General features: G+C 47.7%; 1 protein-coding gene across 2 annotated transcripts in view; it reads left to right on the forward strand.

The window, feature by feature from the left end:
- Positions 1–25,407, forward strand: part of LOC139763801 (uncharacterized) — a 471,998-nt gene that overhangs the window by 254,604 nt on the left and 191,987 nt on the right. The gene's annotated exons all lie outside the window — the stretch shown is intronic.

Consider the following 25,407-nt stretch of genomic DNA (forward strand, 5'->3'; position numbering starts at 1 on the left):
TCTGGACCTTCTCAATTATTTCTGTGGCCCTTGGTGTGGTGACCAAACCTGAGGAACGTCTTTTAGTTCTATACTGACGCATAGACTGTAGGTTACTCTATTAGCATTTGCTAGGAGACAGTTTGTCTCCTTCGCCATCCTTCTCAAGTGGGACTCTGGTGGTAGGTTGGGTACGATGTCATATCCCCCAAATCCTTCTCACAGGTAGATTCCTACATCGCCCACCAGATGATAGACGTACTGAAGTTTTCTTTTACTTTGTCCCATTCTTATTGCTTTTACTCTTACTGTGTCTGAACTTCATCAACCATTTACCAGGCCAACTTTAGAGTTACTGGGGACCTGGTGTTACCAGGTGGTGTCCTCGGAGACTTGATGGTCCATGTCGCTGGGTTACCTAGTAACACCTAGTGGTATCATTTGGGGCCATGGTATTACCAGATGATGTTACTAGGGACCTACTAAGACCAGATGGTATTACTGGGAACGTGGTAATACCAGGTGGTGTTACGAGGGACTTGGTATTACAAGGTGGCGTTACTGATGACTTGGTGGTGTTACTGGAGACCTGGTAATACCAGCTGGTGTTACTAGGGACCTGAAGCCACAATTTCTGAATAATCTTAAAACATTTAATAACTTGGTTTCGCTTCGGCCACAAACTTTCTAACCAGCTCATAATCTCTTAATTTTGAGTCTAAGTTTTTTCATTTCTTCTGCATTTCAGGTGAGCAGAGTTGGGCCAGACATCTCAATAAAGGCAAGTAACGTCAACTTTGTTATCTTTAGTCAGTTACAAGGACTTGTGATCATTGTTGGAGGTGTTATTGTGGTTACGAGAATGTTATCGATATGTTAGCCAGGATGTAGGTGTGTGTGTGTGTGGGTGGGTGAGTGGGTGGGAGTTTGACTGTTCTTCCACGTCTTTCTGTCCCTCTGGTAATGTTTATATCGAACTGGGTTCCATATTGGAGGTGAACTTCTACCTTTAATTTCTTTTATGTTGGTGGTTCCAGTCACGGATGGAAGTCCGACATCGTGACGAGACGTTAACTAAGATTTTCAGGGAGTTATTGAGAGGGAGGAAAAAAAAAGAAAAGATGAAAATGTTTTAAGAAAATTTCGGAGGAAATGGAGAGCCTGCCTTTACATAGTTCCTTTGGCCATAATTCTTGAGGAAGACATGAGAGGGATGGACAGTTCCAAAGCTTCGATGTGTAAGGAAGGAAACAGATGTCACAACGACCCACCCTTGAGTTGCTAAAGGCCACCACATAGCAATCATGTGACACAGTAGCTTGCCAGGTAGTACGTGGTTAAAACTAATGGCACTGTTTTGCCAACAGGAAGGTTCGGCCCCACAGAGAGCATGACAAGAGACCAGGTCACCACACCCGCACTCCTCTGGTACTCCAGCAATACACAAGTCTATGAACCCAAGACCAGTGTAGTGCGAAGGAATTTTGCACTCTCCACTTGGGAATTTCCCACATAGATATCACACAGAAACATACGATTAACCTTTGAAATACGTCGGTAACAGCTTTTTGATGAAATACAAGAAGTGATTTGAAAAGGAAAGAATAACTACAGAAACATTTAAGAGAAATCTAATTCTAAAAACCTCGGGTTGACAGGAAGACTTGTAAGCGGAAAGATTCGGTATGATCCACCAGATATTATATGTAGGAAGACTTATGTATTAGTCCTGCCATCCTGGGATATTTTTCCGCGTCGGTTATCATAAGAAGGGACATTACACTGCTTGCTGAACCTCGAAGTGTGGACAAACGGGAGTAGTAGACATTCCTAAGTATCTAATCCTTATATAACCTCTGACCTTGCGATGGTTGAAACCCTTAAGCAAAGGTCTGTGGTCTGTGAATCATACGTGACAGAATGTTTGGGTCGGTTATTTCATCGAGTCTAGCATATAAGAAGAAGACGAGTGGTCAGCCATCTTTTCTCACTCGAATCTGCCATCAGTACCGTGGCATCAACAAACAACAACTGACTCACTTCCCTGGCGCCCCCAATACCCACCCTAGAGACTGCATACCTGCCACTCTCTCGCAAGGCCCTTGCATTCACCTTCCTCACCACCTCATTACAGGTGTTCAGAGAGTCTCTATGAAGTTTTTAAACTACTGGAAAATTACAAGGATTTAAGTAAAGAATCTCGTCTCTCTAGAACTACCTTGCTTCAACTGATTTCCTTTTCATGATCGAAGTTAAATCTCTGACTAGACTTTAAGCAGACAGTCGTCAGTAGCGTAACCCACCTGGGTGTAGTCTGACCTCTGCTTCGCTAAGTGAAATTTGTGGGTCTTGCGCTCATCTTCCTGTGCACCATAATGCTGGAGCTGCAGATGATGAGTTCCCTGTCGTCAGATGCACCGATTCTAGGTTCCTTCAGGATTTATCCAGCAATACCCTTCTGGGGAGTTTTAGTTGAGGAGTTCTTTAGTCTTCCTCCAGATGATCAGCGTGTCATCTGCCAGGGTGGGACCAGGCATGCTCCACAGCTGTTCGCGAGTGGCGTCGTTTTTGTTTTGTCTTTTTTCCGGCGATGGTTCAGCGGATCGGATACGGCGCAGTGATCTAAGACGTTCTGAGGACCTTTTAATCTCTCTAATCGCATCATCAACGGCTTTGATGGCGTTCCCAGACTTTTATTGTTCTTATCGGGTCAGCGGGGCTGATTCTGTAGTCACTTGCAATACCCAGGTTTACAAGATTACTTTTAGGGAGAAGTCCTTTGATCAAGCACTGTGAACCTGTCATAAGCCGAGTCTCCGACCTGCTAGAGTGCACTGCAGGGAACCTTTACAGAAAGTCCACTACTTTCAGAATTTAAGGATTCTTTGGTGTTTCCACCAGACCCAAGTTTAAGAAGGAGAGTCTGTTTTCTCCTGGTTGATTCAACAGATTCCCCGAGGTAGAGGTGATTCAGTGTATACCACAGCACCGTCAGGGAGCATCACCTCCACGAGAGATTTGGCATCGCTTATGTTGGACCAGCGCCTTGGGTCAGCTCCTTGGAGTGCAGCGGAGGCCGTCCAAGACAGACAACAAGCGTATCATAAACTTATTATGTGGACACTCGCATGTTTACCAAATGGCGTCCTAGCTACGTCTCTTCGTTGTATATCAACTGATTGTTATATTTCTCTCTTGTGTCTCCCCTGATGATGTGATTATTACACGAAAGTGCACTTGGAAACTTATCGTGCTTCATTTTCCCCGTGGACTCATAAGAATATGCTTGAGCACGCGCAAAATTGAGATCCTTTCCAATATATATATATAGATAGATAGATAGATAGATAGATAGATAGATAGATAGATAGAGAAATGTTTGTCCTGAGTGCTGACCTTTTCGTCAACACTGCAAGTGAAGTGACAGTGAACTCGTCGACACTGTTCAGTAAATGACAGTGAACTCGTCGACATTGCTCAGTAAGTGACAGTGAACTTGTCAACACCGCTCAGTAAGTGACAGTGAATCCGTCGACACTGCTCAGTAAGTGACAGTGAACTCGTCGACACTGCTCAGTAAGTGACAGTGAACTCATCGACACTGCTCAGTAAGTGACAGTGAACTCGTCCTGAAGAAAGTGATTTGGCTCGACCTTCCCTCGACCTTCTCAACAGGTTGAAGTCATCTGAGGCGAAAGTCGCTTCTTATATATTCTTTTTTTTTTCCTCTCTCTCTCTCTCCTGAGCCGTCTGGTCTTGCAACCTTTCTCCACGTGTGACCTTTGTCATTCTCTCTCTCTCTCTCTCTCTCTCTCTCTCTCTCTCTCTCTCTCTCTCTCTCTCTCTCTCTCTCTCTCTCTCTCTCTCTCTCTCTCTCTCTCTCTCTCTCTCTCTCTCTCTCTCTCTCTCTCTCTCAACCCACACGACGCCCTAAGCCTGCCATATCTTCCTCTCAAACTTCTAAGGTTTCCTCCTCTCTCCCTCCCTCCCACACACAATTCCTCCCGTGTCCCGTTTTCATCATTAATCATCGTCTGTTTCCATCATGCATCGACGACCCACCTTACCTTGCTGCTGAGAGTGGACGTAGACGATCGGGATGGTATGGAGACGTGACATGTGTCTGTGTGTTCTGGGTTGAGGTGTCCGTCCTGGCTGTGTGCCACAGTGGGGTGGTGTGGTGTTGTCCCCGTGTTGAGCCACTGGGTTGGTCGATCGTCGTCCATGTCGTCGGGCGTACGAGGTCATCAGTTGATCAAGAATGCTTGTGTGGAACTAAGAAAGAAAGAGAAAGAAAGTAAGAAAAAAGAAAGAAAGAAAGAAAAAAGGATAGAAAGATATAGACATGGAGTGTGTGTGTGTGTGTGTGTGTGTGTGTGTGTGGCCAAGCAGGTTTTCGGGAGAGTGGCTGAGCAAGCTGGTTGGTGGGAGAGGAAGTTATGATGGTAAAGGACTTGATTATGTAATAAGGATTTAGATTGTCCACGCTGATGTCACGTACGGCAGAGTGGACACCCTCCCTACCTTATGGTACTAACTAACACTGGGGGTAGAGAGAGAGAGAGAGAGAGAGAGAGAGAGAGAGAGAGAGAGAGAGAGAGAGAGAGAGAGAGAGAGAGAGAGAGAGAGAGTGGGGTGGCCAGGATCGCCAACTGGTGTTGTGGGTGATCCTCATATACCACACCAGGAGGAAGGTTCAAACCTCATGACTGACTAAAACACACACACACACACACACACACACACACACACACACACACACACGTGCCTCCATCGTGTAGTGGTTAGCGTTACTGACCATGAGCCAAACACGGGACCTACTGGGTTCAGGCCTTCGTGGCTTTGAACCTTGGGCATGGCAAGAGGCCTACACCCAACCCAGGTGTTTATGTGCATATATATACAAGGTTAAGAGACGGGGCAACACCGGTATAAAACACAAATATTAATCACACACACGCGAGAGATGGGGCTCCCAAAGTGTGGAACTCCCTCCCAGTAACGTACAAATGGTGATCATACACTGGTAGACACTCACTCGTCCAGTCTGACGTGTGGGTAGGAGGAGCACTTGCCTTTAAAAGGCCCCCTGGTGTGGATAAAATGGGGAGGGAGGAAGAGGAGGAGGAAAAGACATCATGCGCGCCACTGGAAGTAGCTTTTCATACAGAAATTACTCAGTGGTGGCAAATCAAAAGTGGGGAGGGAGAGGAGGAGGAGAAGGCATCATGCGCGCCACTGGAAGTAGCTTTTCATACAGAAATTACTCAGTGGTGGCGAATCAAAACTGGGGAGGGAGAACTGTGAGCGGGGATGTATTACAAGTGGCTGGTTAACGGGAGACCCCAAATACGTTGTATAAACCCAAACTGTTCATCATATGATTATCATGAATTGAAATAAAGCAAATAAAAAAACTGGAAAATGGTTAATAGTTATGATGGAGTATATAGCAGAGAAGTTGTCAAGTGACTGGTTCTGGAGTCATTCCAGTATTATTATTTACGACACCAGAGCCTGGCCGTGCAAGGTGCCATATAACCAATGGGATCACGGGTCCATTTTTCCATTTTCGAAATGTTTATAGTCTAGATATACATATCGACAAAGCATTTCAGTGAGAGTGTGGGTGAAGGGCATATTCTAGGGGGGAGGTTGAGGTAAGTATAGGATATACTGTGGGTTCAATACATCGACATACGAGGGTGACGAGTGGGCACAAGTGGGGTGGGAAGGGGGGGCCCAAGGTGGGCCCCTAAGGGTTCACGCGCCCTCCCTCCCGTCAGTATGACGTATAGAACACCTGGGGGAGTGTCAGGTGTCCAAGTCTTATTCATCTGGTGGTGATGTAACTTGAGAAACGTGATAGCGTTAATGACCCTATGAGCCGGTAGGCCTGATGCTCCATGTAACCTCACACACCACCTCGACCGTAAACATTCTGGGAGACACTTGGAGTCGATGGTGTGGAGTGAAGTTCTTGTGTGGAAGTTTTTGGAGACCGATGGAGTCGATGGTGTGGAGTGAAGTTCTTGTGTGGAAGTTTTTGGAGATCCTTCGGAGTGGACGGTGTGGAATGAAGTTCCCGTATGGAAGTTTTTGGAGACCGATGGAGTCGACGGTGTGAAATGAAGGTCTCGTGTGGAAGTTTTTGGAGACCGATGGAGTCGACGGTGTGGAATGAAGTTCTCATGTGGAAGAATTTTGGAGACCTTTGAAGTCGACAGCGTGGAATGAAGTTCTTGTGTAGAAGTTATCATCACTTTTATCCTGCAATCGACTGCCGTGGCTCCTATTCTGGTCGATGACGGCCTGTCCTTCATGTGCCATTATTGGCACAGGTCGAGGGGCGTGTTCTTGGAATGCCATTACTCCCATAGGTCTGGCCCATGTGTGTGTGTGTGTGTGTGTGTGTGTGTGTGTGTGTGGGGCTGTGTGTAGTGAGCTCTTACAAGCGTGGAACGTTTCTCTTCATCTTTGATCAGCTTTTGGTGACCCGGAGCTGAAAGGCGTGCTCCCCAGATGTGGCCTTTCATGGTCTCTGGAAAGAATGAGCATCGTATCTTGGGCAGTGAGTAGCGATAGTTGACGAGGCCGGGAGATGATTAGTGCCAGGTGAGGCGGGAAGGGTTTCAAATTACAATATACCTAAGAAATTCTTTTTTAATTTCTTGGAAATATTTCTATCCAGGAGACCACTAGCACTTTCAAGTTCTCAAAGTACATTCAATGCAATCGTTCATCTTTTTTAACCAAAAGTAATTTTCATCATGTATAAAGTAACTGTAATGTAATGGAAAAATATAATCGAAATATAATTATCTTTAACCAGCCTGAGAGAAAGGTAATTACAGCTCCTAGACGCGTCGTTCACTCGAGTCTTATAATGGTTGTCAGACCCAGCTGGTCGCCGCCCGTCCACCAACCCGCGGTGAGGGGAAAGAGGGAAGGGGGGAGAAGACGGAATGGTGGTGGGAGCAAGGGAAAGGGGGGGTTATCAGCCCCAGAGAAGGGGGGGAGAGGAGGGGAAGGAGGGGGAGAGGGGGAGCAGCCGGCGGCCCCACAGTTACCCAGGTCTGTGAGATTACCTTTGATTACCTTGAGGGCGACGGTACGACCCTGAGAGCACGACTTTACGGCCCTCCAGTATGATAGCCTGACCCTTGACCTGACGCCTTGAAGGTCATGTCAAAGGCTCGGCCAACCCCCAGTTGAAGGGTGGTACCTTAGTGCTCAAGGGTTGGCTGTACCATTGTGATTAAGGGCTGTACTGTCATGCTCAAGTTGCCCCCACACCACGTGTGACGTGTTGCCCCCACCACGTGTGACGTGTTGCCCCACCACGTGTGACGTGTTGCCCCACCACGTGTGACGTGTTGCCCCACCACGTGTGACGGGTTGCCCCCATTACGTGTGACGTGTTGCCCCCACCACGTGTGACGGGTTGCTGCCCCACTACGTGTGACGTGTTGCCCCACCACGTGTGACGTGTTGCCCCACCACGTGTGACGTGTTGCCCCACCACATGTGACGTGTTGCCCCACCACGTGTGACGTGTTGCCCCACCACGTGTGACGTGTTGCCCCCACCACGTGTGACGTGTTGCCCCACTACGTGTGACGTGTTGCCCCACTACGTGTGACGTGTTGCCCCACCACGTGTGACGTGTTGCCCCCACCACGTGTGACGTGTTGCCCCACCACATGTGACGTGTTGCCCCACCACGTGTGACGTGTTGCCCCACCACGTGTGACGGGTTGCCCCTATTACGTGTGACGTGTTGCCCCCACCACGTGTGACGGGTTGCTGCCCCACTACGTGTGACGTGTTGCCCCATTTCGTGTGACGTGTTGCCCCCACCACGTGTGACGGGTTGCTGCCCCACTACGTGTGACGTGTTGCCCCATTTCGTGTGACGTGTTGCCCCCACCACGTGTGACGGGTTGCTGCCCCACTACGTGTGACGTGTTGCCCCATTTCGTGTGACGTGTTGCCCCCACCACGTGTGACGTGTTGCTCCCACCACGTGTGACGTGTTGCCCCATCGTGGGGCTGGTGTGTGGAAGGGAAGGATGTGATGTGTTGTCCCGGCCATGAGTGGGAGTATGGGAGCAGAGGATGTGGTGTGTGTCATGACTGAAGGGCGACCCTCGGACCTCAGAACTTGCGTCCTGTGCACGAGAGAGAGAGAGAGAGAGAGAGAGAGAGAGAGAGAGAGAGAGAGAGAGAGAGAGAGAGAGAGAGAGAGAGAGAGAGAGAGAGAGAGACAGACAGACAGACAGAGAGAGAGAGAGAGAGAGAGAGAGAGAGAGAGCGTGTAATCCTACCTGTCTGCTTTAACTACCTTTCCGTACCACCATTTTCTTCTCCCCAGCCACACAACGCCGATCATAAATTCTTTTGATCTTTACCTTCCAGTGCATAACGAGCCAGATTACTGTCGCGCGCATGATAACAGCCAGCCTGGGGCGCAGCTCGTTAAGTGTAATCTGTTAATGGACTCGTCTCGCTCATGTTTTACAATCCGATTCATTACGCCGATTTTATCATCAGGGGAACCAGTGTGTGTGTGTGTGTGTGTGTGTGTGTGTGTGTGTGTGTGTGTGTCTATGTTTGTGTGTTACGGAGAGAGGGATGTTGCTCATGTTGCTCTGTCTCTTAACCTTGTATATATGTACCATGACTTTGCTCCTATGTACACACACACACACACACACACACACACACACACACACACACACACACACACACACACACACACACACGCACCAGCCTAAGCCAAGTGTGTGTGAGTGTGTGTGTGTGTGTGTGTGTGTGTGTGTGTGTGTGTGTGTGTGTGTGTGTTTATTTGTTTACCTACTTATACCTACGGAGTGGCGCCATCTATTAACCTCTCTCGTCTATCGTTGAATTCCTTGAACTTCCTTATTAACAGACTGATAGATAGTATGTCCCACTTAGCTCGGTCATCTCCTCCTGTCCTTTACTACAGTTGAAACATTTCCTCATATTTCTCCTACGTCTTCTCTACTTTTAATTCACGTGTCGGTTCCTCCTAGTTTTCAAAGAACTGCTCCTCCATGCCAAGCATCGTCAGAGTCCGTGAGGATGTGTTAATCACTACCCCCTAGATTTAGCCTCGTCAGATTCTGTGATCAGCTCATGAGCTGTAGACATATGTTCCCTTTCGTCCTTCTGTCTATAGTGACTCCTTCTAGGGAGCTTAGCTCCCTCACTTTAGGGATGAGTGTCGGTGCTTGCCCGTGTGGCCATCTGCGGTACGTGAGGGAACACCAAACTGGACAAACTGGTATGACGTACTTTGAAAAATGCGACTGTCAACTGTGTTGTCGAGAGCCATTGTGATATTCACCAGTATTGGCTTCCTTCTTTGAGTCGTCATGTGACATCCATGTGACGGAGTAAAGTACCCTATTGCAGCATCATTGTTGTAACTTGATCCCCTGCATGCTGATAGTCATATCCTGGCCTCGTATACCTCCTGCCTATATCTTCCTCTCTTCATATGTTTGCGCTGAATCTCATTATTCATCAGTTACGACAATGATCTAACCTGTTCGGGTCTCCGTAGCTTGTCAGAATCCTAAACAGGCCTTATATTCCTTATGATTTCAGCCTCATCTGATATATTCAGATGTTTCATTTGTTCTGGTAAATCCTTTACATGGATTCGAACTCGCAGTGGTCCAAGAAATGAGCCCTGCGGAACACCAGTTTACTTTTAGTCGATGTGAAGGGACATCTAATTGTGTGTTCTGTTCCCTTCCCTTTATATGATTTTCGACCCACTGATCAAGTCCATCTCCACTGCTTGAATGGAAACCTAAAATTCTTTCGTTCATTCTGTGGATCGTGGCAGTCGAAAAGACACACACAGTTGACTTACCCATCTGTTTCATCTAGGAAAATTCTCATTCTTTCTTGGAAATCCAAAAGATTAGTAATATAAGATTCTTACTTCTAGATCTCAGTCGCTTCTCATCTGGGAAGTTTTTCCTTTGCAAATATCCATTGATCTACCTCCTGATTACCTTATCCAGTAGTATACAAGCAGAGGCTCTCAATAATACTAAACTCTACTCAAGTATGTTTTATCAAACTCTTTTCTTGAAAACAGGTACATCACCTGCTTCTTTCTATTCCTATGACACGGTGTTTTGATACAAGGCCATTATCAGAATCTCGCTGAGCCTGCCTAGTGCTTTTGCTTACCTACTGAGTCCTGAGAGTGAACTCTCATCACGGCCATAAGCTGTATCGGATCTAGAATCTTTATGGACTGAGTTACATCTTTTCGTACAGTCATTACATGCCATATTCTTCCCTGCATCACTCTTTGGTGATGCGAGGGGTGATGGTTATGTCTCTATGAATACACACTGACCTAATATCAAATCACGTGTATTTTTTTTTTTTTTCAGTTTGACCCTCTCTCTTCCTGTCTTCCATCACTTTCACCCATATACTGACCCTATCATCATCACCCACCATGACTCGACCCTACCCTTAACATGAGGTGGACCTGCCCTTGACCCACAGGTGATTCATGACTCCCTCCCTTCCTGGACCCATATAAAATATGATTACACTTGTCCTTTGACGCACACATACACACACGTATTCTCTTGCCGTCTCTCCATCACCTGTTCAGACGTGGCATTCCATCACACAATTTCAATCAGACAGACCTCCTGTGGGATGCTGACGTGTCCCAGACATGGTGTGACATGTCCTTAAACCTGCGCCACACCCCATAAGCCCCTGTATCCCAGGCGTGTCCCATACATATATGACACGTCCTTGACTTGCGCCAGACCTGAGCAACGCCCTATTAATCCCAGGCGTGTCCAAGGCGTGTCCCAGACACGACGTGACACGTCCTTGACTTCCCCTGGAGCCGAGCAACGCCCCTTGCACGACAGTCACTCCTCTCCCTCAACTACAATCCTCTGGTCGGTGTCCGGCGGCTCCACACACACACACACACACACACACACACACACCCTGCTCCCCTCCCTATAGTGGACCTTTCATGCAGGTCGACATTTGCATAGGATTTACATGTAGACGGTCGCGATGCGTCATCCTCCACCCGTCTGATGGTATCACAGCGGACCCGTCAGTCACTCAGGACCTGCGTGTGTTCAGTAAGGAAAAGTATATATATATATATATATATATATATATATATATATATATATATATATATATATATATATATATATATATGATATTGATGGGGTAGACTGGAATTGTGTCCTTTTCGAAAAAGCTAAATCTATCTTCTCTCAGATGACACCAAGGTTTGTCAGGACTTAGGGGTCGTGATGCTGAATCTGATTTGATATTCTGGTGTTTGATTTACGAACATATGTTTCAATATACAAATACCTGTGATAATAATGTAGGAAGCTGTAAGGATGATATGTGAGGAATGTAAAAGTGATAGGAATCATTATTTTTCCCCCCAGAAGACTGAGTTGAACTTGTTCATTTTGCGTCTCAAAAGTGTGTGAGTGGAGTAACGAACGTGTAGTGAACTTTGAACTTGTGGACAGACAAAGTGAATGTGTTGAATGACAGCGGAAGGAGCATCCGTTGGCCATGGAGGGAGCGCCTGGTGGACGGATGTGAGCAGTGACCTGTGTGTCACCGCTGGTTCACACACACACACACACACACACACACACACACACACACACACACATGGCAGGGATATGGTACATATATACAAGGTTAAGGGACGGAATGGGGGTGTGGAAGGGACGGCAACACAAGTGTTAAAAGTACGTGAAACTTGTCTCCGTGAGACGGTCTCAGCACGACCATAGTCCCTGCTGTGATAGTCCTCAGTCACCGGTTGTGGTTGAGTGTGTGGCGAACAACACACTCACTGCCGTTCCTCGAATCTAATGCCATATAACACCGTTCCGATGAATCGATCCGGGCCACTTCCATCCACGTGATCCCTCTCCCACACAGAACTGGAACCTGTTTGTGTGATCTAATTGGCTCCTAAAGTTTTATGAATATCTGGTATTCTTGTATAGAACCAACTTGTAAAAAATAGAAGAGAAATAACATTATCCTAGTGGAGTAACAGATGTTAGGATGATACACAGTGGTGGAGAAAGAGTGGATCCCCTGGTGACTGGATATGTCTGGACCCTTGCCTGGATCCTCTTACAGTTACGTGCTGGAAACGTAATCTTTCCAGAGGGGTATGCAGAAGGGCGGTAAATACGTGTTGAGCAGTTCCATTAGCGACAGAGGGATTGTGGCACAGCTTGTCCTGCTTGAGTCTGGAGGCTGTATAGGATCTGTCTATTTTTTTTTTGGTGAGTAGTGTAGAGGCTATCTAGAGATTGCCTGAGTGAGGGGGGAATGGTTGAGGAAGTTTGAGGACTGTGTGTATATCATGCCCTGCTGGAGTGTTTGAAGGTGTGTAGGAGTAGCGTGTCTCCTGTTCTGGTGAGGGTGTTGCAAGCTGCCTGTCTGGGTCCAGCCCTGGTGGTGTGTGGGGGTTTGTACGTGGGTTGTCTGTCTGTCTGTCTCGTTCATCCTCACCTCCTCCAATGACGGCGCGAAAGGCCGGGAGAAATGAGCTGTCGAGTGAACGCGACAAAGAAATAAGATATTAGTATTCTTGTTCCATCTTCAAGGATCCCGTGTGTCGATTTGATCCTAACCCTTCTATCAACAATCATTTAGCTGCTCAGTAACAGCAGTTGATCACAGAGGGTCATTTACCTATTAACGATGCGTAAATGACCTGTCTTGGTAAAGGAAGGCAGTAAGATGATAAAGTTATCAGCGATATACTCTTGAGCTGAAGCTGTGGTATAACAGTAAGTTAGCTGTTAAAAAAGATGTGTCGACCACAGGAATGAAGTTTGCGGAGGGTTGAGGAGCGAGCGGAAAAGCTTCCTTGTGATGACCTAGTGCGGGCAGCCAGGTAGAGGTCATGTGTGCCGTCCGTGTCTGGTGCCGTACACATGTCATCCCGTCTGCGTCCGGTACCGTTTTTTTTTTGTCTAGTGTCGAGCGTGACTGATACCTCATCCTTCCCCCCCTCGCCTCACGGTCAAGCCACCCGCTAGCCAGACTGCGATTTTCCGCCCGCTGAATAGCCCAGCTGCTCACGAGTGGATAATTACATTGCGCCTTTCATCCATCAGTCACAACAACCCAGAGAGGTTGAGTGCGCGCGCGCACCCCTCGAGCTGAGCAAAAGTCTTGCGGGGGGGAGGGAGGAGAAAGATTTGAACACGACCTCGAGCCAAGGCCAAGGTTCTGGAAAATGGGGAGGTTTGAACGCGACCTGCCTAAAGCACTACGAGTCGACGACGTCGTGGGGTGTGTGTGTGTGTGTGTGTGTGTGTGTGTGTGTGTGTGTGTGTGTGTGTGTGTGTGGAATATTCCCTTTAACCGACAAATACACAGTATTGGCCTCGAGGTAGGCATCCCTCCCCCAACACACCATCCCTCTCCTTCCCTCTGCAACCCCACCGATCGGGACGTCCCATCCTGGAAGAGAGAGAGAGAGAGAGAGAGAGAGAGAGAGAGAGAGAGAGAGAGAGAGAGAGAGAGAGAGAGAGAGAGAGAGAAGGAAAAGGAAGTTTTTTGATGCACTTCACCTCCAAGAAAAATGTGTGGATTACGAGAGCCCCCACCGGAAACGTGGAGAACATTAAGGGCCTCACCCGGACGCGTAATGCCCCGGGAAAAATATGTGGAGAGAGAAAAACTGGGATAATAAGACCCAGAGAATGAGGAAGAGCGGGACACGGATGGACTGTGCTCTGGTGCCGCGGGGGCGACACGTACATGCCCGCTGGAACTAGATGTTCAGCGGAGGATGACATGCTCGCGTAATGAACCAGACGTCCCCATTATGTAACACATGTGGAACATCCTGCGGGTCGATGTGTATGATGCAGGGGGACGCATCTCACAACCAGATAATCCCCACTGATACGCAGGAAACACGGGAATGCGTATACACCGAGACATGGATGCGTACACCGCACACAAGTGCATTGTAGATTAGCGGCCAGAGATATCCAAGTGTCAAGGACGTTTTTAAACGTCGTTCCAGCGCTGGGGAACAAGAACAAGAGGAGGCGGAGGCGGAGGAAGGGGAAGAGAATGTGGTGAGGAGGACCAGGCAGAGAAAACGGATATTTGGTCCTATGTTCATGGAAAACGAGAGAAACATAAACAGCAAGGTTTATAGTCCAGTTTCCTGCTCGTAAATCGTCGTCGGAGGCGTTTTCTTTTGATCTGGGAGCCGTGGTGTGTAGGGCTGACCATCAGGGTGGAATAACTCTCTTCTGGGCGAGGGTCAAACGTCTCCTTCTCGCTGTGGCGGGAACGGAGGCTCACTATAATGGAATGGAGGCCTTCGCCACCGTAATGTTTGAGATGACATTTATCAATGTTTTATTTGTTTCAACATTTGGTCTCCATGAATACTCAGTGTCCGCCAATATTCAGTCTCCACCAATACTCAGTATTAACCACCATTTAGTCTCCACCAACACTCACTATCCACCAACACTCACTATCCACCAACACTCACTCTCCACCAATACTTAGTATTCACCACCAGTCAGTCTCCACCAACAATCAGTATCCACCAACACTCAGTATTCACCATCAGAGTCAGTCTCCAACAACACTCACTATCCACCAACACTCGGAATTCACCACCAGTCAGTCTCCAACACTCAGTCTCTACCAACACTCAGTACTCACCACCAATCAGTCTCCACCAACCCTCAGTACCCACCAACACTCAATATCCACCAACACTGTCACCACCAAAACGGAGTCAACGCCAACACACAGTCTGCACCAGCAACTATTCATCATACACCAACGCTGAACCTGCGACACCTGTACACAGACTAGAACAGCATCTAATGTACCACAAAATCCACCAAATTTCGCGTCCTTCAACCCCAGATATTTCTTCGTCCTGAAGGCCCTCAAGCCCTCCAGGATGCCAGAACGCCGATCTCTCCGGCTGGATTGTACATTCCGAGTCCTATGCGAAGACCTGCGTGCACCAGCAGAGGGAAAATGGGAAGCTATACTAACGACAGGCAATATGGTAAATGGCCCTCTGACTCTCGTAAGGATTACGTCGTTGTATGAGAGACGGGAAGGGACAGCCCCAGCCAGAGCTGGACAACACCCTCCCCGGGGTTACGTTATAGTGGCGTCCAGGGAAGTTTTACTGCGGGAGAGTTATGGCGAGGGAGGGAGCGAGGGAGGAGGGAATGGGAGGAAGAAGAGGAGAGACAGAGGTGATGGAGAAGGAGAAGAGAAAGAGAAAAAGAAAAGATAAAAGAAGAACAACAAGAACAAGAAAGAAGAAGAAGACTAAGAAGAAGAAGAAGAAGAAGAAGAAGAAGAAGAAGAAGAAGAAGAAGAAGAAGAACAACAACAACAACAACAATAACAACAAAAACAACAACAACAACAACAACAAGAAAGGAGAGAGAGAGAGAGAGAGAGAGAGAGAGAGAGAGAGAGAGAGAGAGAGAGAGAGAGAGAGAGAGAGAGAGACTCGCACAAACCACGCATTTTCTAACTGTTACAAAGATGAGATGTATTCGACTCACTCACACCACTGAGGAGGGAAAACAGACTTCAGGACGTGTCACGTTCTCCAGGTCGTCATAAACACAGTGGTGGTCAGGCTCGACTTGTGTTGGGTCTTGTCGCTAGTGTTCCACTATCTCTCTCGGGCATCATTGACCATTGTGGACACTGTGTGTGTGTGTGTGTGTGTGTGTGTGTGTGTGTGTGTGTCTTAGGATTCATGGTGTTGTGAAGGGAGTATCAATTTGTCTATTGGTATAGTTTAGAGTTTAGATTTCATTCATAATGATGGTGAGTGATCTTGTCTAAGCTGGTTTCCCTGCATCGTGGGGTCTGCATCTTGTAGGGTGAGGGTTGTGGTCTGTTTCATAATCTATGTCTTTGTCGTATGTGGTTTTGTTGGCTTGGTTAGAGGTGGTGGTGATACAGTGTGAGTTGGTATGATACAGGAATGGGAGATCATCTCTAATGAAAGTTCAATGGGATTTGGATACTCTGTACTATGTGGGTTGGGTGGATCAGGTGAGGAGTTATCATATCTGGTATGCCATCAGAGGAGAATGTCTTTTGTATTGTGCTCCAGTCGGTCTTTGTGTGTGTGTGCGTGTGTGTGTGTGTGTGTGTGTGTGTGTGTGTGTGTGTGTGTGTGTGTGTGTGTGTGTGTGTGTGTGTAGAGCTGATGTGGAAGACTTAAAGTCTGGCGAGGTTGGCTGCTTGAGGTGTTGGGTTAGGCGTCCGGTTAGCAGGTATAGCTTGGGTTGATGTGGGGAAGGTTGTGCTCGATGTCTGTGTGTATGTACTCCACCTTAGAGATATTCGGCTTGAGTGGCTAAGCCATGCAGGATGGCGGGGCATCATCCTCCACTGGAGGGAGAAAAAAAAAAACGTGAGCGACGATAAAATGATGTTTCGGTTTGACCTATGCGCGAGGACAGGAGCCAAGAGACAGCTCGAGACTTGCGCTCCGGAGCTCAGGAACGAGAAAGTGTGGACCCTTTGAGAGACGAAGTGCAAACTGCAGGACGACGTCCGTGTTGACAACAAAGACTCAGGGGTAAGAAAGCTTCTCCTCCTCCTCCTCCTCCTTCTCCTGTCGTCGTCTGGGTCTCGTCCCTGGCTGGCTGGTGCTCACGTTAAAACATACAACGAAAACAACCAGAATTCTAATCTAGATCTAACAGAACTCAGATGCCTCGTTGTTATCCATATTAAGGGCTGTTCCTGTTGCTACAGGAGAGGCTGGAGAGCTAACAGTTTGCTGTCTAGGGAGGTACTGGCCAACTAGAGGAATATACGCAACAGACACTGGGAGATTATAAACGTGATTATGTACTGATGGAAAACGTATGGATTGGCGATTCGGTAATTAGTTCGTGCTGATCATGAGATTAATTCAATTACATACTTATTCACCTACGTCACCTTTAAATGCAACTGATGTAAGGTAAAGATTATTAGGGATTTTTCATTTTTCAATTTACCTCAGACATTTTGTCTCTGTCTTTCTTTATCATTCAATTCAAGCTGAGCTTTTGCGATGTTCCTATGATTACTCAAGTAACGTTTATAGACTGACTATAAACATTGTGCCCTGTATAGATACTCTTAGTATAGGTATAACGTGCATGTATCATCCTCTTTATTTTAGGCTCTCATGCTTTTTTACGCAATGCTCAAATGTAAACAAACATAGATAGATAGATAGATAGATTTATAGATAGATAGTTATATACATCTCAACTCCACCACACCCCCTTACACCCTCCTCCATCTTCCCTGCCAACCCTGAAGACCCCCAGCGCGCCAATGAGCCAAGTCCACTAGACTGAACCTCGGGTCGAGGGTCGTGTGATGATAATGAGGTGTGTGTACGTCCGCCCGTCTGTGGAAGGTGTGTGTGTGTGTGTGTGTGTCCCACCGGTCGTTTCCCCCCCTCACGAAGCTTTAACCCCCCCCCACATACCACCCCCCCCACATACCACCCCCCCACATACCACCCCCCCCACATACCACCCCCACCCCCCACCCCCACCTCCTTCATGCTCGGGGTGCCTCCCAGTCTGACGCATGAGTTTCCGAACGACAGACTCGATCAGTAAGATTCGCAGGCGCTGCCATTCTATAAGCCCCCCCGAGACTTGTAGTGTTGTTAGCCTTCAGTTAGTAATATCTCTCTCTCTCTCTCTCTCTCTCTCTCTCTCTCTCTCTCTCTCTCTCTCTCTCTCTCTCTCTCTCTCTCTCTCTCTCTCTCTCTCTCTCTCTCTCTCTCTCTCTCTCTCTCTCTCTCTCTCTCTCTCTCTCTCATGCGTGTTTACAGTTAGTCAAAATCATCCATTTAGGTAGAGCCACTTCACTTCCTGCATGGCGATGGTGGGGAAAATGTACCCAGCTGGGATTCATAGACCTTTTGTTGGGGGGGATGGGAGGCTGGAACCTCACCAAAAGGGGGCATATTGGATCCCCCAGATACAAGCTAATAAAGGAAGTTGTAATTGAAAGGCATCGGATATTTGGTCCTGGAGCTCATCCGCTGCCCAATATATGTATACATACGCCATGAGTGGAACGCTGGGTGGGTGGGTGGGTGGGTGCGGGCGTCTGTGTCAGCCACTGGTGGAAGCCATGATTAATGGTCGTTGGAACACTGTGGGTCTGTCTGTGTCTGCTATGGCTGGGGTGATCACTGGAGATCTGTGTCAGTCATGGGTGTGGTGGCTGGAACGCTCATGGGGATCTGTGTCACCCATGATTGTGGTAGCTGGAAGACTGGAGGGTCTGTGTCACCTATAATTGTGGCGACTGGGACACTTGGATGTGGTCTATGTCACCCATGACTGTGGTGACTGAAACACTGGGGAGGGAAGGGGGAGTAGGTCTATGTCACCCATGACTGTGGTGACTGAAACACTGGGGGGAAGGGCCGGAGTGGGTCTGTGTCACCCATGATTGTGGTGACTGGAACACTTGGGGAGGGGAGGGTCTGTTGGAGGGTCTGTGCGTCCACCCATGGCTGTGGTGGCTGTAAGAGTGAGGGGAGGGGAAGCGGGAGGTCTGGTCTGTGTCAACCACGACAAAGAATGTCAATAACCTTCCTTCTCATGAGGCTTCAGTGTCCTTTATTTAACACCACCATAACGCCACTCGTGTCTTCAGTTCATTTATGGCAGTTTGACTCGGTGGTCCAGACCATATGTTGCAGCGAGGGTGGTGTAAACAAGACCGCATACATCGTCCTGTTGTTTGTGTTTGCCTTGACTGTTTACGGTGGATGATGGATCCCCTTTTTTGTGACGCGCCTTTGGCACTTATATCACCTTTCATGTGCGTTCACCACACATGTCACTTGTTTATGGCGCATTTGTTCGGAAGGTAAGGGTTTACAGTTGGCTTTGGTTTACATAAGTAAATACAGAGGTTGGTGTCCTGTCGTCAGGGATATATATATATATATATATATATATATATATATATATATATATATATATATATATATATATATATATATATATATTTCTTTTTCTTTCAAACTATTCGCCATTTCCCGTGTTAGCAAGGTAGCGTTAAGAACAGAGGACTGGGCCTCTGAGGGAATATCCTCACCTGGCCCCCTTCTCTGTTCCTTCTTTTGGAAAATTAAAAAAAAAAAACAAGAGGAGAGGATTTCCAGCCCCCCGCTCCCTCCCCTTTTAGTCGCCTTCTACGACACGCAAGGAATACGTGGGAAGTATTCTTTCTCCCCTATCCCCAGGGATAAATATATATATATATATTTCCCCTTTCATTATACACTCCACACCTCCTCTTCTTATGATATACAGCTCACTTCACCTCATTCCTTCATTATAAACTGTCCACAACGCCTTTTCCTTTCATTATACTGTCCCCAACTCTCTCCTTCTCTGACCCACTTCATTATGCACTCCTATACCTCCTCCCCTCTCTTTTTTATGCATTTCTATACCTCCTCCCTCTCCCTTCATTATATACCCCTTCAACCATTTACTCCCATCATAGTACACTCGTACACCTCGTTATACTTCCTTCATTTCATACCCCTGCTCTTTCTTCTGTTCCATTATACACTCTTACGCTTCCTCCCTTCATTATACATTCTGAAACAGTCCACCACACTTCCTCCCTCCATGATACACAGACCCCCTACACACCGCCTGCATCCACTACACACAGACTCCTACAGCCTTCTCTCTACGTTAGTCACAGTCCATTGTATTACCTCCTCTCCTAAAGCGACATCTCCCACTCCACATATCCTGTATGACCTCTGACAGCGACCTTACGCTGTGTTACAATTACCCTCACGTCCAGCATCAGTTCCCTTGTCCTCTGTCATCATCTCATCGAGCACCTAACAATGACCTCGCGTGACCCACCTAATCTTGTAGATGTCGCTAACCCTGACCTTCACAACGGGAGGTTCGCCCGCGTCCAGACTCCCACCAGTCCTAGGCCTTAACTTAATCCACCAGGGGTCATCGTCGTGTAACTGCCCTTGCCACCACTCTACCATTATTACCCCCGCAGTGTGGCGCGACCCAGACGCGCACGGATAGCCGGGGGATCAACATCTATTTCAGTCAAGCATTTTCACACGCTAGGAGACACTTCAAGCACACCCCTGCGCCTGGAAACTTTCAACCATGTGACTCCTGGTTTATCACTCTCTGGCAAGAGCTTTGTGGTGTCTCGTGTCTCGTGAGCTTCCTCGGTATTAGCTCGAAGTTTTTCGGGCTTTTACCTCCATTGGCATTAGTCCCGCGTACCATCGCTAACGCCCATCATCTGCTACGCCTCCTCCTGCAGCCCGATACATAAAGTTCCGGCAACCGCCCACTAACTTAGGAACTTCGCAACGCTTCTTCCCTCCTTTAGAAGCACCATGAGACCCGGCGTTTAATTATTTCTCCCAGGGGACTCTTACCTCACCGCACCCTGTATCTCCCGCAGTAACGCCACACAGCGTCTCATGCTCGACATTCCGGCACCAGCACCTTGGGGACGCCTGCCTCATCTTTGGCTCCTGCACCATCGCCTATCAGACCGACCATCTCTCATGCATCATCACCAAGGTAATCTTGCCAACTTCATCTCGCCATTACTCGCCTCACCCTCTACTCTAATCCAGCACCACCTGCAGCAGCTCGCCCTGAGGTACACCACCTGTGTACTTGATAAATCATAGTGTTACCTGCAGTTTTCCTACCCATCTCTCAGTCCTTCACCACCACAATGCAAGAAAATTAAGATATCTAAGGCCTTGAGCAATATATGGATTGTCTCAAGAGGAACGTCACTGGTGAAGTCTTCAAACTTTTCCATGCTGTCGTCGACCTGTTGGTTCCTGGGCGACACCGCCACACGTCTGTTGGTTCGTCAGTCTTGCACAGCGCTCGTTATTTTGCCGGTTGGGTCAGACATACCGTGGGCATATAGCATAGTAAAGGTTATACAGATTGTCATTCATACATATAGACTATGCATACGATCGGTAATAGGGCAGTTTATACGCAAATATACATGCCACTGTCCGTATACAAAGTATACACTGTAATCATACATGGGTCCATACAGTCCTGAATACTACAGGATACCTCCAGTGTCCTACTCCTCCTCCTTCCTCCTCCACAACACTTGGCCCGCGCACACCGCATCCCCCACCACCCTCTCTCTCTCGTTTTTCATGAAACGTAGATTAGCTTTTCTTTAGCCACCGGGGGGCATCTGGTCCTCAAACTCACAGACGGGTGGAGGGAAAAACGTGTCTTGAGAGCCACAAGCCACAGTGAGTGACCATTATGCTGAATTAGACTGACTTCATCAAGTGCCTCACGTTCCTCTCTCTTCCCCTCCTCCTCCCCAACTCCCCCAACCCAGAGGGTGGTTCTATTTGTATATTGAGGAACGAGTCGATAAGGAATGAGAAGGAACTGCCTGACGCGCGATGACGTAACAAAAACGAAATTCATTTTGGGCAGAGAGAGCAGATCTCACGGGAATTACTCCGCCATGCCCGACTGTATTGGGTAATGTGGTTGATGAAATGGGAAGATAAGCTGATTACCGTGTGTGTGTGTGTGTGTGTGTGTGTGTGTGTGTGTGTGTGTGTGTGTGTGTTGACGTAAAGAGAATACGTTATAGTGTTCTGTGATATGGTGATGCATTACGATATGGTGAATCATGACGTCCGTACAATTTGATAGTGATTCGGGATGATGACTTCTGCTCGCTAAAATATATAGTGACAGAGATGGGAATGGAAGGTGACTGACTAATTTTGATACTCTGAACAGTTTTGATAATGATGGTTGATCATGAAGACAATGATGATGGTGGTGATCATGACGCGGGGGGGACCGAAGACGATATAGTGAGGCCTGAGGTAGGGAGGGGTTGGGGATGAATGATGATGATGGTGATGATGATGATGGTGAAGATGCTGACAGGAGCCAGGAGACGTTGAGAGAGGCAATGATGAGGATCCAGCTCATAAAATTCAAATCACAGTTTTACGATAATGGATTATGAAGGGGAGGGGGGGAGGGGGGGGAGGGGGGGGTGTCGTTGCTCACATCCTTATATACACACAAAGGAGGCATACCACAACATCCTCTCATGTTCTTCGTCTATCATTCTCGATCGATAGACGCGAAAGGAAGACCAAAATATTCGGTCCACTTCGCTCTTCTGTAAAATACCTTTTCTCTCTCCCTCTCTCTCTCTCTCTCTCTCTCTCTCTCTCTCTCTCTCTCTCTCTCTCTCTCTCTCCCTTTGAGAAAGCCAGAAAGCCATCGGGTCGTCCTCGATGGTGGAGTAAGAGCCTCAGCAGCAATGATCCTCAACCAGACTCATAAAGGAAGAACTCATAAAAACCTTCCAGGTTTCTCTGCAGCAAACAGACATGGCCAAGGGGGGGACAGAGGCAAGAGGAGGAGTTTTCTTTTTATTATTTTTGTTATATACAGAGACTCGCGCACAAATGGCCCGTGTGATTGGCCGCGAGCCTCTGGGAAATATATCAGCGGTGACGAAAAATGGTTCATTCCATCCCTCTGTCCCTGCGTGTCGCTGCTGGCCGGATGCAATTACCTCGTCCACCATTCACGTGTCGGGCGATTACCAGCCAAAATGCTGCTGCTGGCATATTATCAGTCAGCCAATCAGGGGGAGGGCGGCCCCCAGCGTGCAAGGACGTCATTACTCGGCTGGCCAATTAGAGGCTAATAGACACCAGCGTCACTCATCTGTCTGGAAATTAGGTTAACGGGGTATGAAGACATCACTCCCTCGTTTACTTAACCCCCCAAATGTCATTACTATCCCCCATTTAGCCAGCCAGGCACTCGTCAGGGCCAAGAGACGTCAACAACCAAGGGAAATTCCTCGGCTCGGTAATATATATATACATATATCTCTATATATAACGTCATCACTCAATCAGCCAATCAGGGTCTGTGATCTATTCAACGTCATCACCGAGCGATGCAGTAAGCTGGCAAGGTAATACGTCATCGTTCTATCACCCCAGTCAATACTCGGTGACTGGCTAAACCCAATTATCATGAACCAATCAGCAACTCAGAAGCCACAGAATGCCCACCAATCAGCAGTTGAATGAAATCAGGACGTCACGACTCCCACATATATATTCCTGCAGCATCGTAAGGTCTATATAGCGTCACTCCCACCTACCAATTTCACTGCGAAAATCTAGTTGATAGTAAAGGCATTTCTGGCTCGCTGCATAACTGGGCCACACCAGTTTTATTTCTTTTTGTGTGTGTGTGTGTCTGTGTGGGACTGTTGCATTAGTGATCTGAGAGAGAGAGAGAGAGAGAGAGAGAGAGAGAGAGAGAGAGAGAGAGAGAGAGAGAGAGAGAGAGAGAGAGAGAGAAGGGCAGGCTTGCGTTCATATCTGGGTTTTCAGTTTGCTTCGATGCAATTCAAAATCCTGTTCGGAAAGGGACAGAATCAATGTATAAGGTATACTTATATATATATATATATATATATATATATATATATATATATATATATATATATATATATATATATATATATATATTTAAGTCAAATTTATGTATACAAACAATTCAGTAACAGTTCAGTTTTTATTATTGTTGGATATGCGTGTACATGTATCGTTGTGTATTTGCCATCAAAATATTGGTATATTCATAGCGACACAGTTAATCCACAGAATTGAATAATCCAGTTGGAAATGTGTCTACATGAGTTCCTCATTTGCAAATGTATCGAGGCCACGTCGACGCATACCCTCCGTTGAGAAAGATGGGTTGGTATACCTCCGTTGAGGATGATGGGTTGGTATACCTCCGTTGAGGATGCTGGGTTGGTATGCCTCCGTTGAGGATGATGGGTTGGTATACCTCCGTTGAGAAAGATGGGTTGGTACACCTCCGTTGAGGATAATGGGTTGGTATACCTCCGTTGAAGAAAATGGGTTTGTATACCTCTGTTAAGGATGATGGGTTGGTATACCTCCGTTGAGGATGATAGGTTGGTATACCTCCGTTGAGGATGATGGGTTGGTATACCTCCGTTGAGGATGATGGGTTGGTATACCTCAGTAGAAGACGATGAGTTGGTAAACCGTCCTGGAAGAAGGGAGCTGGGGCACCACTGCCTCCCTCTCACCCAGGAAGGAGGGAGCTTATATGCATCCCTCCTCCTTCCTCAATCCTTCTTCCAGTCTCCTCCCTTCTTCATCATCCTGACCAGCCTCCTCCCTCGTACAGCCAGCCTCTTATGCAACCAGATGAACGCGTCTGGCCAACACCTTCCAGCTGCCCTTCACGTCAGAGAGCGTCACCACCTGTGATGGAGGTCAGTGTTACAGACGATTGCCCGTAAGAACTCGTGACGCGCGCCGCAGGCACGTGACTGCTTCTGCTGATACGGACCGACGCGGCCGCCACAACCACACTACTACGTTCACAGACACAGACTATCTACATTTATTGGTACGGGAAGCGTTCCGACGCACGCCCACATACAGCTACAAAAAGATACAGCTGAGCAACGACAGTAGGACCTCACTCGCTTTCCACACACACACACACACAATTACGAGTGTAGAACTCCCCGTATTGTAGCGAGATAATCACACAGACGAGTACATCCTCCCCAGCTATTGTCACTTTCTCTCCAAGGTCGTGAATGCTGCCCTGTGGTCAAGTCTCGTCTGGGCAAGGTCTTCTGCGATGCGCTCTCCGCCGCCGACCTGCAGACCTCCACCTGTATTGTTGTGGTCGGTAGGGAGATGAACCCGACACCACCTCTCCCCGCCAACCAGAAATATGGCCTTATTGTTGTGGTCGAGGGCGGGAGTGAACTAGAGACCTGGGACGGCCCGTCCAGGACTACTCTAGCCATGTTGTTGTGGTCACTGGCGAGAGTAACCCGGCACCGTGGTCGCCTCACAGACACCTTTGGATCACCTCCTTCCACCCTCTCGATTTCCTGGTTAAGTGCAACCACCACCACCACCACCACCACGACCGTATCCACTATACCGTTTTCTCTGGGCGTATCAAGGGAGCTGTATGATGTACGCATACACGGAAGATGATAGATGTATCGCATCTCTCAGGCTGTGTGTGTGAGAGAGGGCTTTTGATGAACTCTATTCGCCCTCCTATACCATCATACTCTATTCAGAGATTAACGTAAACAAAGAGTCTACGTAGATCACTAAATGCCTCTCCTCTAGTCTGTGGACCACCTTCCGTACATTTCAGAGGCTGGAGGTTGCAGTTACTG

Source organism: Panulirus ornatus, chromosome 48 (genome assembly GCF_036320965.1).
Source record: "Panulirus ornatus isolate Po-2019 chromosome 48, ASM3632096v1, whole genome shotgun sequence".
Classification (NCBI taxonomy): Eukaryota; Metazoa; Arthropoda; class Malacostraca; order Decapoda; family Palinuridae; genus Panulirus; species Panulirus ornatus.